Below are 16,285 nucleotides of genomic sequence, written 5' to 3' on the forward strand. Positions count from 1 at the left end.
ATGTTTGGCTTTATGAAGATTAGTTCGGATATGTTGTTAACCGGCTAGGATGCATGATAGTTAAGGATTCGGTATAAGGTTTGTGTGGTATTCCGATTGCATGTGGTTTGTATGGATTGTTACTGTTCTTAATAATATGAAATTGCTATGAACATGATTTATTGTTGATATGAAACTGTTGATAAATTTCTGTGATTGATCTGAATTCGAAACTGCCTTAGATGTTTGCTAGAATCACGGATAAGTCAATGCAGGAATTATGGAAATCAGTTACACACACGGTTGCGACTCAGATTGCGAGTCGAAACCTCACCGTCTCGACTCGAGACCACAAACAGCACAAGCCGAGATCATGGTTGCGAGTCCCGTTGCGACTCGTAACCAGACCATGACGAACCGAGATCACCATTGCGACTCGTAACCAGCAGTTGCGACTCGTAATCATCGGTTGCGACTCGAGATCGCTGGTTGCGACTCGAGACCTTCTTTGCACGTACACTGTTTTGGGCTTACACTGTCACGGGCCCAATCCTATGACTGTTATGTTGTTGGACTTGTTTACATAGTTGCTTATTGGACTGCTTATTTGTTTGGGCCGATTACTTGGACTCGTTACTTGATATGAACTGCTGACACGTTTATGTGAATTGCCATGATCATACTCGATACCATACGTGATTCAAACGTGCAATATACGAACCTGACTTGCATAATAACCATGATAGGACGTGGTTGACCACTTACTTGCTACCTGTACTCTTTGTGTATCTGCCGAGCAAACCAAGGTGAGTTCACACAGCCAAGGCATGGGATTCCCGGGTTGGGAATTGGGTTGGATATGTTGAATATGGAAAGAGTTACTCGTACTTACGCATTCTCTAGACTATAGACCATCGTCCTCAGGATAGTCAGGACACGTTACGTAAAGCCTACGTAACCCAGTTTATTTGCCATTTGTCTCCCGGGTCGGGAGGACACGTTACGTAAAGCCTACGTAACCCAATACCATCTACTGGCTTCCAGGTCGGAAGGCCACGCTGCGTAAAGCCTACGTAGCCCCACGCGTACCACTGTCCTCGGGGAAGGGCACGTCACGTAAAGCCTACGTGACCCTGTACGTTTTCCTGTTCTCGGTAAAGAAGAACACATGGTCGGAAGTTAGTCTAGTAAGTACCGTTAATGAGAAGCCCTCATTAGCCAGGATAAACACGGGAAGCCCCCACCAGTAATATGATCACAAGGTTTGGGAAGCCCCCACCTTTAGTACACACTAGTATGGGAAGCCCCCACTAGCTATACTTATGCATTATGTTATGAACTTACTTTCTGTGAACTCGCTCAACTAGTTTGTTGATTATTTGCTGCATGCCTTGCAGGACCTTAGGTACTTTATGGAGCTTGCACAGGGAGGAGCAGGTCGTTGTGGGATACGGATCATGAACTTATTCTGAACTTATAATTATTTTGAGATTACATACTATGCTTCCGCTACTTAAACAATGATGGTTTTGAAACATCAATCATGTCATGATGATTTACATTATTTACTTTTATATTAAATGCTATGTTTGATATGATTGATGGCTTGATCCTGGTCAGTCACGCTCCCAAGCGGTGGTACTCCGCGGGTGGATTTTGAGGGTGTGACAGATTGGTATCAGAGCCATTGGTTATAGAGAACTTGGTTTTAATATGGGAAAACGTTTTTATTAAAACCGGACTATAACCAGAACAGTGCTCTCAACGATCCACAACGACGCTTCGCTCCACGTGCAAGACTCGACATCCTAGGTAATAAGGTTATGTTTATTGCCTGTTTGCTAGAACTGTTTAGAACTTTGCTCGCATTACGTTTAGATACACATGATACCATAGCATGAGAAACCTTACGTGCTTACACTTTTCTGTCATCGCCCTACTCGCGAACCATTCTTACGTATGCTACTTGTTACAATGAAGATCATGTCTGGACGAATCAACATGACACAAGCCCAGCTAGAGGCTCTTGTTCAAGCACAAGTTGCTGCGGCAGTTGCAGCAGCTCAAGCAGGTAGTATATCCTGCAGTATAGGCACACACTAGGATCTTTAGATCCTACAATAACACTCGTATTTAACTTCGTCCTATTCGTACACAATAGGTCAACCAGCGCAGCAAGTTTGCACTTTTAAGAACTTCATGGACTGTCGTCCAAACTCCTTCAGCGGCACAGAGGGGGCAGTGGGACTCCTCCATTGGTTTGAAAAGCTAGAATCAGTGTTCGAAATGTGCGAGTGCCCTGAGGCTCGCAAGGTCAAGTTTGCCACCGGTACTTTGGAAGGAATAGCACTGACTTGGTGGAACGCCCAAGTTCAGATCCTAGGGTTGGCAGCTGCTAACGCCACCCCATGGAACGATTTCAAGGAACTCATCAAGCGTGAGTATTGTACGCGTGAAGATATTCACAAGCTGGAAGACGAGCTGTATAACCTGAAAATGGTTGGGTCAGAGATCGAAGCGTATACTAAACGGTCGAACGAGCTGGCCGTTCTGTGTCCACTATGGTGGACCCTCCATACAAGCGCATTGAGTTGTATCTCAAGGGATTGGCGCCAGAAATTCAGAGCCACGTGACGTCGGCTAACCTCGAAAACATCCAGGAAATCCAGCGTCTCGCTCATCGCATCACCGATCAGGCAGTGGATCAGAATAAACTGCCCAAGCGTGTTAATGCTACTGCTAATGTCACCACCTCAGTTACTCCTGCTACGTCTGGTGACAGTAAAAGAAAATGGGATGGAGATTCCAGCAGGGGTTCAGCGACTGTTCAGTCTCAAGCTCAGCAACAGAAGACTGACCATTTCCAGAGTCCTAGTCAGCAATCCTCTGGTAGTCACAGACAGAGGAAATATCAGGGTAGTCAACCTAGGTGCCACAACTGCAACAGGCATCACCACGGCCCATGTAACAAGGGTCGTTGTCAAAGGTGTCTTAAGATGGGGCACGAGGCCAAAGACTGTAGGAGTCCACGGCCTGCGAATCAGAATCAGCAGCCTCAACAACCCGCTCCACAGAACCAGCAGCAGCAGCAGCAGCCACAGCGTGGAAACCGGGGATGTTTCCAGTGTGGGGCTGAAGGTCACTTCAAACGCGATTGCCCTCAGTTGAACCAGAACCGCAACAACAACAATAACAATCAGGGCAACGGCAACAACAACGGGGGAAACAACAACAATAATGGCAACGAAGCTAGAGGACGCGCTTTTGTGCTAGGTCGAGGCGACGCAGTGAACGATCCCAACGTTGTTATGGGTAAGTTTCTCCTCGACAATATTTACGTTACTGTTTTGTTTGATGCGGGTGCGGATACAAGCTATATGTCTGTGAAAATGTGTCAACTGCTAAAACGTGCACCAACACTTTTACCCACCAAACATGTAGTAGAGTTAGCTAACGGTAAAAGTCTAGAAGCCACGCACGTAGTTCAGGGTTGTAATCTTATCTTAGCTGGTCAAGCCTTCTCTATTGATCTCATTCCCATAGTTTTGGGTAGTTTCGACGTCGTGATTGGGATGGATTGGTTATCCCATCACCAGGCAGAGATTTTATGCAGCGAAAAGATAATTCGCATTCCTCGTTCGGGTCAGGAACCTCTAGAAGTTCAAGGCGACAAGAGTGGTGCTGTGGTTGGCATCATCTCTTTCTTGAAGGCTCAGAAATGTTTACGTAAGGGGCACACTGCCATTCTGGCACTCGTTACAGACGCATCAGCAAAGGAAAAGAAATTGGAGGATATTCCAATTGTACGCGATTACCCTCAGGTGTTTCCTGAAGACTTACCTGGATTACCGCCTCATCGTCAGGTCGAATTTCAGATCGAGCTCGCTCCAGGAGCAGCACCCATAGCTCGCGCACCATATCGTCTAGCTCCATCAGAATTGGAGGAACTGTCAAAACAACTGCAAGAACTCTTGGAAAAGGGTTTCATACGACCAAGCTCTTCGCCTTGGGGAGCTCCAGTACTTTTCGTGAAAAAGAAAGACGGTACGTTCAGGATGTGCATCGACTACCGTGAACTCAACAAGGTGACGGTGAAGAACCGTTATCCTCTTCCGCGCATCGACGACTTATTCGACCAGTTGCAAGGGTCGTGCTACTATTCGAAGATCGACCTACGGTCAGGTTATCATCAACTGAGAGTCCGCGAGGAGGACGTCTCCAAGACAGCCTTCAGAACTCGTTACGGTCACTACGAGTTTCTCGTCATGCCATTCGGGTTAACGAACGCGCCTGCTGTATTCATGGATCTTATGAACAGGGTGTGCAAACCCTATCTCGACAAGTTCGTCATAGTATTCATCGACGACATTCTGATTTACTCCAAGAGTCAGGAGGAACACGAGCAGCATCTTCGCCTTATTTTGGAACTCCTTCGGAAGGAACAGTTGTACGCCAAGCTTTCTAAATACGACTTCTGGCTTCGTGAAGTCCACTTCTTAGGCCACGTAGTGAACAAGGATGGGATCCATGTCGATCCATCCAAGGTAGATTCGATCAGAAACTGGCCTGCACCGCGTACGCCGACAGAAATACGCCAATTCTTGGGTCTGGCAGGTTATTACAGACGGTTTATTAGGGACTTTTCGAAGATTGCTCAGCCGCTTACGTTACTGACACAGAAGGGTGTTACCTATCGCTGGGGAGAGCCCCAGGAGACTGCTTTTCAGCACCTAAAGGATAGACTTTGTAGTGCACCTATCCTCTCTTTGCCAGAGGGCACAGATGACTTCGTGGTTTATTGTGATGCATCCATTCGGGGACTAGGATGTGTGTTAATGCAGCGTGATAAAGTTATTGCCTACGCCTCTCGTCAACTCAAGATTCATGAACGGAACTACACGACGCACGATTTAGAGCTGGGAGCTGTTGTTTTCGCGCTTAAGATATGGCGACACTACCTGTACGGTACCAGGTGCACGATTTACACCGATCACAGGAGTCTCGAGCATATCCTTAAGCAGAAGGATTTGAATATGCGTCAACGACGATGGGTCGAGTTACTAAACGATTATGAATGCGCTATCAAGTACCATCCAGGCAAAGCCAATGTTGTGGCTGATGCCCTTAGTAGAAAAGATACTCTACCACGGCGCGTGCGAGCGCTACAGCTTACGATTCAGTCTAGCCTTCATGCTCAGATACGAACTGCTCAGACAGAAGCACTGAAGCCCGAAAACGTCAAGGCTGAAGCCTTACGCGGCTCACGACAACAGATGGAACAGAAGGCAGACGGCGCTTACTATGTAACGGGCCGGATTTGGGTCCCTCTCTATGGCGGTTTACGCGAACTTGTGATGGACGAAGCACACAAGTCTCGCTATTCGGTACATCCAGGGTCGGATAAAATGTACCACGACATCAGCACTACTTATTGGTGGCCTAGTATGAAGGCCCACATTGCTACGTACGTCGGAAAATGCTTGACCTGTGCGAGAGTCAAGGTTGAATATCAGAAGCCAGCTGGCCTACTTCAACAGCCTAAGATACCTCAATGGAAATGGGAAGAAATTTCCATGGATTTCGTTACAGGCCTACCTAGATCCCGCGTGGGAACGATACAATATGGGTCATAGTGGATCGACTCACCAAGTCTGCACACTTCCTACCTATAAAGGAAACGGACAAGTTCTCCACTCTCGCAGACGTCTATCTTAAAGAAGTTGTCTCGAGGCACGGGGTGCCCACATCTATCATTTCGGATCGCGATGCACGATTCACGTCAGAGCTATGGCAAGCGATGCACAAATCTTTTGGCTCACGATTAGATATGAGCACAGCATACCACCCTCAGATGGATGGGCAGTCTGAGCGAACGATCCAAACACTAGAAGACATGCTTCGGGCATGCGTCATCGATTTCGGCAACGGCTGGGAAAAGCACCTCCCTTTGGTGGAGTTTTCTTACAATAACAGTTATCACACCAGCATTCAAGCCGCTCCATTCGAGGCATTGTACGGGCGTAAATGCCGGTCACCTCTCTGTTGGGCAGAGGTGGGGGATAGTCAGATCACGGGTCCAGAGATTGTAGTGGACGCCACAGAAAAGATTGCACAGATACGACAACGCATGGCGGCAGCACGAGACCGTCAGAAAGCCTACGCGGACAAGCGTAGAAAGCCATTGGAATTTGAGGTCGGGGACCGGGTTTTATTGAAAGTTTCACCCTGGAAGGGTGTGGTTCGTTTTGGCAAACGGGGTAAACTGAATCCGCGATACGTCGGACCATTCGAAATCATAGAAAAGATTGGCAAGGTAGCCTACAAGTTGAATTTACCAGCTGAACTCGGGGCAGTTCACAATGTCTTTCATGTATCGAACTTAAAGAAGTGCCTATCAGATGAAAACCTCATCATTCCTTTTAAGGAACTCACTATCGACGAGCGGTTGCAGTTCGTCGAGGAACCAGTAGAAATCACGGACCGGGATGTGAAGGTCCTCAAACACAAGAGAATCCCTCTGGTCCGAGTTCGTTGGAACTCCAAGCGTGGTCCAGAGTACACCTGGGAACGCGAAGACAGGATGACAGAAAAGTACCCCCAGTTATTCGAAACCAATGCTACCACTACTGAGGCTGAAGCTACTACTTCGGAATTTCGGGACGAAATGTCACACCCCCAAAATCCACCCGCGGAATACCACCGCTTGGGAGCGTGACTGACCAGGACCAAGCCATCAATCATATCAAACATAGCATTTAATATAAAAGTAATTAACGTAAGTCACCATGACATGATTGATGTTTCAAAACCAAATACTGTTTTAAGTAGCGGAAGCAATGTATAGTAAACCCAAATAAAGTTACAAGTTCAATGATGTTCATGATCCATCTGCCACAACGACCTGCTCCTTCCTTGTGCAAGCTCCATAAATTTCCTAAGGTCCTGCAAGGCATGCAGCAAATAATCAACAAACTAGTTGAGCGAGTTCACGGAAAGTAAGCTCATAACATAATGCATAAGTGTAGCTAGTGGGGGTTTCCCATACTAGTGTATACTAAAGGTGGGGGCTTCCCATGTTCATCCTGGTTAATGAGGGCTTCTCATTAACGGTACTTACTAGACTAACTTCCGACCATGTGTTCTTCTTTACCGAGAACAGGATTACGTACAGGGTCACGTAGGCTTTACGTGACGTGCCCTTCCCCGAGGACAGTGGTACGCGTGGGGGCTACGTAGGCTTTACGCAGCGTGGCCTTCCGACCTGGAAGCCAGTGAATGGTATAGGGTTACGTAGGCTTTACGTAACGTGTCCTCCCAACCCGGGAGACATATGGCAAATAATCTGGGTTGCGTAGGCTTTACGCAACGTGTCCTGACTAACCTGAGGACGTTGGTCTATAGTCTGGTATATGCGTAAGTACGAGTAATCATTCCATATCCAACATATCCAACCCAATTCCCAACCCGGGAATCCCATGCCTTGGCTGTGTGAACTCACCTTGGTTTGCTCGGCAGATACACAAGGAATATAAGTAGCAAGTAAATGGTCACTCACGTCCTATCAGGGTTATTATACGAGTCAGGTTTGTATATAGCACGTATATAGTAATCACGTATAGTCATGGCAAGCATGTACGCACGTAAGCAGATAAGACATAGCATGTGAGGATCCAATTGTCTAAGTCCAACCATACCCGGCCCAATGACATAAGCAGCCCAATAACAAAACAGTCCAGATTCTCAATCGGCCCAAATAGCTATCACATACAAGTCCATTAGCAAAACAGTCCACAATTTAAATCGTTGGGCTCAATAGATTGGGCCCGTGACAGTGAAGGCCCAACAGTGTGCGTGTAAACGATGGTCTCGAGTCGCAACGGAGATCTCGAGTCGCAACCGGAGATTACGAGTCGCGACAGCTGGTTGCGAGTCGCAATGGAGATCTCGGTTCATCATGGTCTGGTTACGAGTCGCAACGGGACTCGCAACCGTGGTTTCGGCCGGTGCTGTTTGTGGTCTCGAGTCGAGACGGGGAGGTTTCGACTCGCAATCTGAGTCGCAACCGGCTGTGTAACTGGTTTCCATAATTCTAGTCAATTAAACTCCGTGATTTCAGCAAACACTTAGGCAGTTTCGGAAATCAGATCAAACAAGGATTACACAACATTCAATCATATTCATAATGTCTTCAAATCATCATCATTTAGCAAATTCATAACCGTACCAAATCAATAATCGGATTATCAACCAACACTAAACCGAATCTTAATCATAACACCATCCTAGCATGCACCCTAATTCGCATGTATAAACAGAATCATCCCAGCCGATTACAAACATCAATTCGGACCAATTAACAAATCACTCATGCAACCTATTTCGTATGAAAACATGATCATCATTCACAGAAACCGATTAACAAGAACACAATCAAATAACTCATACCAACCGAATACTAAATCATACAATCCGATTTATCATGGCATCACCTAAGCATAAAACACAGAATCATAGATAATATGCTAACCGATTACAAGTAACGAGATGTGATCCGAACAAGAGGGTGATCGAATGGCCTTGTGCCGTCGGTTCCTAAACAAGCCGAGAGAGAGAGCAAAGCTTCTAGGGTTTGTGTGTGTTTGTGATTTGCAAAAGTGGTAAAACAAAACCCCTAACTCGGTTTTGTGTTGCGAGTGGGGAGTGGGCCGAACCCACATGGGCTGCCCTAATACCCCGTGTGCAAAGCATAAGGCCCGAATGGGCTTGTGCGAGTGTGGGTGTGTTGTGCGGTCCGATTCATACATGTACAATTAGTAACATCAAGCACATAACACAACATTCATTCAATAAATGTAATCACGTAATCACACTAGTTCAATGGTTACACGTAATGTACGAGACGGTAAAGTACGAGTTGTCACATTATCCCCAACTAATTGGAAATTTCGTCCCGAAATTTGGTATGCACTCACTGAGGAAGCTAGGTAAACTGTACTGTTCACTGGTTTTCCTGGGGTGTCACATCCTCCCCCCGTTGATCTGGAATTTCGTCCCGAAATTCCGAAGTAGTAGCTTCAGCCTCAGTAGTGGTTGCCTTGTTCCCGAATAACTGGGGGTACTTTTCTGTCATCCTGTCTTCGCGTTCCCAGGTGTACTCTGGGCCACGTTTGGAGTTCCAACGAACTCGGACAAGAGGGATTCTCTTGTGTTTGAGGACCTTCACATCCCGGTCCGTGATTTCTACTGGTTCCTCGACGAACTGCAACCGCTCGTCGATAGTGAGTTCCTTAAAAGGAATGATGAGGTTTTCATCTGATAGGCACTTCTTTAGGTTCGATACGTGAAAGACATTGTGAACTGCCCCGAGTTCAGCTGGTAGTTTCAACTTGTAGGCTACTTTGCCAATCTTTTCTATAATTTCGAATGGTCCGACGTATCGCGGATTCAGTTTACCCCGTTTGCCAAAACGAACCACACCCTTCCAGGGTGAAACTTTCAATAAAACCCGGTCCCCGACCTCAAATTCCAATGGCTTTCTACGCTTGTCCGCGTAGGCTTTCTGACGGTCGCGTGCTGCCGCCATGCGTTGTCGTATCTGTGCAATCTTTTCTGTGGCGTCCACTACAATCTCTGGACCCGTGATCTGACTATCCCCCACCTCTGCCCAACAGAGAGGTGACCGGCATTTACGCACGTACAATGCCTCGAATGGAGCGGCTTGAATGCTGGTATGGTAACTGTTATTGTATGAGAACTCCACTAAAGGGAGATGCTTTTCCCAGCCGTTGCCGAAATCGATGACGCATGCCCGAAGCATGTCTTCAAGAGTCTGGATCGTTCGCTCAGACTGTCCATCCGTCTGAGGATGATACGCTGTGCTCATGTCTAATCGTGAGCCGAAAGATTTGTGCATCGCTTGCCAAAGTTCTGACGTGAATCGTGCATCGCGATCCGAAATGATCGATGTGGGCACCCCGTGCCTCGAGACAACTTCTTTAAGATAGACGTCTGCGAGAGTGGAGAACTTGTCCGTTTCCTTAATCGGCAGGAAGTGTGCAGACTTAGTGAGTCGATCAACTATGACCCATATTGTATCGTTCCCACGCTGGGATCTAGGTAGGCCTGTAACGAAATCCATGGAAATTTCCTCCCATTTCCACTGAGGTATCTTAGGCTGCTGAAGTAGACCAGCTGGTTTCTGATATTCGACCTTGACTCTTGCACAGGTCAAGCATTTTCCAACGTACGTAGCGATGTGGGCCTTCATACTAGGCCACCAATAAGTAGTGCTGATATCGTGGTACATTTTATCCGACCCTGGATGTACCGAATAGCGAGACTTGTGAGCTTCATCCATTACAAGTTCGCGTAAACCGCCATAAAGAGGGACCCAAATCCGGCCCGTTACATAATAAGCGCCATCTGCCTTCTGTTCCATCTGTTGTCGTGAGCCGCGTAAGGCTTCAGCCTTGACGTTTTCGGGCTTCAATGCTTCTGTCTGAGCAGCTCGTATCTGTGCAGGAAGGCTAGACTGAATCGTTAGCTGTAGCGCTCGAACGCGCCGTGGTAAAGTGTCCTTTCGACTGAGGGCATCAGCCACCACATTGGCTTTGCCTGGATGATACTTGATAGCGCATTCGTAGTCGTTAAGTAACTCGACCCATCGTCGTTGACGCATATTCAAATCCTTCTGCTTAAGAATATGCTCGAGACTCCTGTGATCGGTGTAAATCGTGCACCTGGTACCGTACAGGTAGTGTCGCCATATCTTAAGCGCAAAAACAACAGCTCCCAGCTCTAAATCGTGCGTCGTGTAGTTGCGTTCATGAACCTTGAGTTGACGAGAGGCGTAAGCGATAACCTTGTCACGCTGCATTAATACACATCCTAATCCCCGAATGGATGCATCACAATATACTACGAAGTCTTCTGTGCCCTCTGGCAATGAGAGGATAGGTGCACTGCAGAGTCTATCCTTTAGGTGCTGAAAAGCAGTCTCCTGAGGCTCTCCCCAGCGATAGATAACACCCTTCTGTGTCAGTAGCGTAAGCGGCTGACCAATCTTCGAAAAGTCTCTAATAAACCGTCTGTAGTAACCTGCCAGACCCAAGAATTGGCGTATCTCTGTCGGTGTACGCGGTGCAGGCCAGTTCCTGATCGAATCTACCTTGGATGGGTCAACATGGATCCCATCCTTGTTTACCACGTGGCCTAAGAAGTGGACTTCACGAAGCCAGAAGTCGCATTTAGAAAGCTTGGCGTACAGCTGTTCCTTCCGAAGGAGTTCCAAAATCAGGCGAAGATGTTGCTCGTGTTCCTCCTGACTCTTGGAGTAAATCAGAATGTCGTCGATGAATACTATGACGAACTTGTCGAGATAGGGTTTGCACACCCTGTTCATAAGATCCATAAATACAGCAGGCGCGTTCGTTAGTCCGAATGGCATGACGAGAAACTCGTAGTGACCGTAACGAGTTCTGAAAGCTGTCTTGGAGACGTCCTCATCCCGGACTCTCAACTGATGGTACCCCGACCTCAAATCTATCTTCGAATAGTAACACGACCCTTGCAACTGGTCGAATAAGTCGTCTATGCGCGGAAGAGGATAACGGTTCTTCACCGTCACCTTGTTGAGTTCACGGTAGTCGATGCACATCCTGAACGTACCGTCTTTCTTCTTCACGAAAAGCACTGGAGCTCCCCAAGGCGAAGAGCTTGGTCGTATGAAACCCTTTTCCAAGAGTTCCTGCAGTTGCTTTGACAGTTCCTCCAATTCCGATGGAGCTAGACGATATGGTGCGCGAGCTATGGGTGCTGCTCCTGGAGCGAGCTCGATTTGAAATTCGACCTGACGATGAGGCGGTAAGCCAGGTAAGTCTTCAGGAAACACCTGAGGGTATTCACGTACAATTGGAATATCCTCCAATTTCTTTTCCTTTGCTGATGCGTCTGTAACGAGAGCCAAAATGGCTGTGTGACCTTTACGTAAGCACTTCTGAGCCTTCAAGAAAGAGATGATGCCAACCACAGCACCACTCTTGTCACCTTGAACTTCTAGAGGTTCCTGACCCGGACGAGGAATGCGAATAACCTTTTCGCTGCATAAGATTTCTGCCTGGTGTTGGGACAACCAATCCATCCCAATCACGACGTCGAAGCTACCCAAAACTATGGGAATGAGATCAATAGAGAAAGCTTGACCAGCTAAGATAAGATTACAACCTTGAACTACGTGCGTGGCTTCTAGACTTTTACCGTTAGCTAGCTCTACTACATGTTTGGTGGGTAAAAGTGTTGGTGCACGTTTTAGCAGTTGACACATTTTCACAGACATATAGCTTGTATCCGCACCCGAATCAAATAAAACAGTAACGTAAATATTGTCGAGGAGAAACTTACCCATAACAACGTTGGGATCGTTCACTGCATCTCCTCTTCCCAAAACGAAAGCTCGACCTCTTGCCTCGTTGCCATTATTGTTGTTGTTTCCCCCGTTGTTATTCCCGTTGCCCTGGTTATTATTGTTGTTGCGGTTCTGGTTCAATTGAGGGCAATCGCGTTTGAAGTGACCTTCAGCCCCACACTGGAAACACCCCCGGTTTCCACGCTGTGGCTGCTGCTGCTGCTGGTTCTGTGGAGCTGGTTGCTGAGGCTGCTGATTCTGATTCGCAGGCCGTGGACTCCTACAGTCTTTGGCCTCATGACCCATCTTTAGACACCTTTGACAACGACCCTTGTTACATGGGCCGTGGTGATGCCTGTTGCAATTGTGGCACCTGGGTTGACTACCCTGATATCTCCTCTGTCTGTGACCACTAGAGGATTGCTGACTGGGACTCTGATAGTGGTCAATCTTCTGCTGCTGAGATTGTGGCTGAACAGATGCTGAACCTTTGCTGGAATCCCCATCCCATTTTCTTTTACTGTCACCAGATGTAGCAGGAGTAACTGAGGTGGTGACGTTAGCAGTAGCATTAACACGCTTGGGCAGTTTATTCTGATCCACTGCCTGATCAGTGATACGGTGAGCAAGGCGCTGGATTTCCTGGATGTTTTCGAGGTTAGCTGACGTCACGTGGCTCTGAATTTCTGGCGCCAATCCCTTGAGATACAACTCAATGCGCTTGTATGGAGGGTCCACCATAGTAGGACACAGAACGGCCAGCTCATTCGACCGTTTAGTATACGCTTCGATTTCCGATCCAACCATTTTCAAGTTATACAGCTCGTCTTCCAGCTTGTGAATATCTTCCCGCGTGCAATACTCACGCTTGATGAGTTCCTTGAAATCGTTCCACGGGGTGGCGTTAGCAGCTGCCAACCCTAAGATTTGAACTTGGGCGTTCCACCAAGTTAGTGCTATCCCTTCCAAAGTACTGGTGGCAAACTTAACCTTGCGAGCCTCAGGGCAATCGCACATTTCGAATACCGATTCTAACTTTTCAAACCAATGGAGGAGTCCCACTGCCCCCTCTGTGCCGCTGAAAGAGTTTGGACGACAGTCCATGAAGTTCTTGAAAGTGCAGACAGGCTGCTGCGCGTGTTGACCTATTGTGTACGAATAGGACGAAGTTAAATACGAGAGTTAATGTAGGATCTAAAGATCCTAGTGTGTGCCTATACTGCAGGATATACTACCTGCTTGAGCTGCTGCAACTGCCGCAGCAACTTGAGCTTGAACAAGAGCCTCTAGCTGGGCTTGTGTCATGTTGATTCGTCCAGACATGATCTTCATAGTAACAAGTAGCTTACGTAAGAATGGTTCGCGAGTAAGGCGATGACAGAAAAGTGTAGGCATATAGGTGTTCTCATGAAATCAAAGCATGTGCATCTAAGCGTAATGCGAGCAAAGTTCTAAGCAGTTCTAGCAAACAGGCAATAAATATAAACCTTATTACCTAGTATGTCGAGTCTTGCACGTGGAGCGAAGCGTCGTTGTGGATCGTTGAGAGCACTGTACTGGTTATAGTCCGGTTTTAATAAAATCGTTTTCCCATATTAAAACCAAGTTCTCTATAACCAATGGCTCTGATACCAATCTGTCACACCCCCAAAATCCACCCGCGGAATACCACCGCTTGGGAGCGTGACTGACCAGGACCAAGCCATCAATCATATCAAACATAGCATTTAATATAAAAGTAATTAACGTAAGTCACCATGACATGATTGATGTTTCAAAACCAAATACTGTTTTAAGTAGCGGAAGCAATGTATAGTAAACCCAAATAAAGTTACAAGTTCAATGATGTTCATGAACCATCTGCCACAACGACCTGCTCCTTCCTTGTGCAAGCTCCATAAATTTCCTAAGGTCCTGCAAGGCATGCAGCAAATAATCAACAAACTAGTTGAGCGAGTTCACGGAAAGTAAGCTCATAACATAATGCATAAGTGTAGCTAGTGGGGGTTTCCCATACTAGTGTATACTAAAGGTGGGGGCTTCCCATGTTCATCCTGGTTAATGAGGGCTTCTCATTAACGGTACTTACTAGACTAACTTCCGACCATGTGTTCTTCTTTACCGAGAACAGGATTACGTACAGGGTCACGTAGGCTTTACGTGACGTGCCCTTCCCCGAGGACAGTGGTACGCGTGGGGGCTACGTAGGCTTTACGCAGCGTGGCCTTCCGACCTGGAAGCCAGTGAATGGTATAGGGTTACGTAGGCTTTACGTAACGTGTCCTCCCGACCCGGGAGACATATGGCAAATAATCTGGGTTGCGTAGGCTTTACGCAACGTGTCCTGACTAACCTGAGGACGTTGGTCTATAGTCTGGTATATGCGTAAGTACGAGTAATCATTCCATATCCAACATATCCAACCCAATTCCCAACCCGGGAATCCCATGCCTTGGCTGTGTGAACTCACCTTGGTTTGCTCGGCAGATACACAAGGAATATAAGTAGCAAGTAAATGGTCACTCACGTCCTATCAGGGTTATTATACGAGTCAGGTTTGTATATAGCACGTATATAGTAATCACGTATAGTCATGGCAAGCATGTACGCACGTAAGCAGATAAGACATAGCATGTGAGGATCCAATTGTCTAAGTCCAACCATACCCGGCCCAATGACATAAGCAGCCCAATAACAAAATAGTCCAGATTCTCAATCGGCCCAAATAGCTATCACATACAAGTCCATTAGCAAAACAGTCCACAATTTAAATCGTTGGGCTCAATAGATTGGGCCCGTGACAGTGAAGGCCCAACAGTGTGCGTGTAAACGATGGTCTCGAGTCGCAACGGAGATCTCGAGTCGCAACCGGAGATTACGAGTCGCAACAGCTGGTTGCGAGTCGCAATGGAGATCTCGGTTCATCATGGTCTGGTTACGAGTCGCAACGGGACTCGCAACCGTGGTTTCGGCCGGTGCTGTTTGTGGTCTCGAGTCGAGACGGGGAGGTTTCGACTCGCAATCTGAGTCGCAACCGGCTGTGTAACTGGTTTCCATAATTCTAGTCAATTAAACTCCGTGATTTCAGCAAACACTTAGGCAGTTTCGGAAATCAGATCAAACAAGGATTACACAACATTCAATCATATTCATAATGTCTTCAAATCATCATCATTTAGCAAATTCATAACCGTACCAAATCAATAATCGGATTATCAACCAACACTAAACCGAATCTTAATCATAACACCATCCTAGCATGCACCCTAATTCGCATGTATAAACAGAATCATCCCAGCCGATTACAAACATCAATTCGGACCAATTAACAAATCACTCATGCAACCTATTTCGTATGAAAACATGATCATCATTCACAGAAACCGATTAACAAGAACACAATCAAATAACTCATACCAACCGAATACTAAATCATACAATCCGATTTATCATGGCATCACCTAAGCATAAAACACAGAATCATAGATAATATTCTAACCGATTACAAGTAACGAGATGTGATCCGAACAAGAGGGTGATCGGATGGCCTTGTGCCGTCGGTTCCTAAACAAGCCGAGAGAGAGAGCAAAGCTTCTAGGGTTTGTGTGTGTTTGTGATTTGCAAAAGTGGTAAAACAAAACCCCTAACTCGGTTTTGTGTTGCGAGTGGGGAGTGGGCCGAACCCACATGGGCTGCCCTAATACCCCGTGTGCAAAGCATAAGGCCCGAATGGGCTTGTGCGAGTGTGGGTGTGTTGTGCGGTCCGATTCATACATGTACAATTAGTAACATCAAGCACATAACACAACATTCATTCAATAAATGTAATCACGTAATCACACTAGTTCAATGGTTACACGTAATGTACGAGACGGTAAAGTACGAGTTGTCACACGAAATTCC

Source organism: Helianthus annuus, chromosome 13, assembly GCF_002127325.2.
Source record: "Helianthus annuus cultivar XRQ/B chromosome 13, HanXRQr2.0-SUNRISE, whole genome shotgun sequence".
Taxonomy (NCBI): domain Eukaryota; kingdom Viridiplantae; phylum Streptophyta; class Magnoliopsida; order Asterales; family Asteraceae; genus Helianthus; species Helianthus annuus.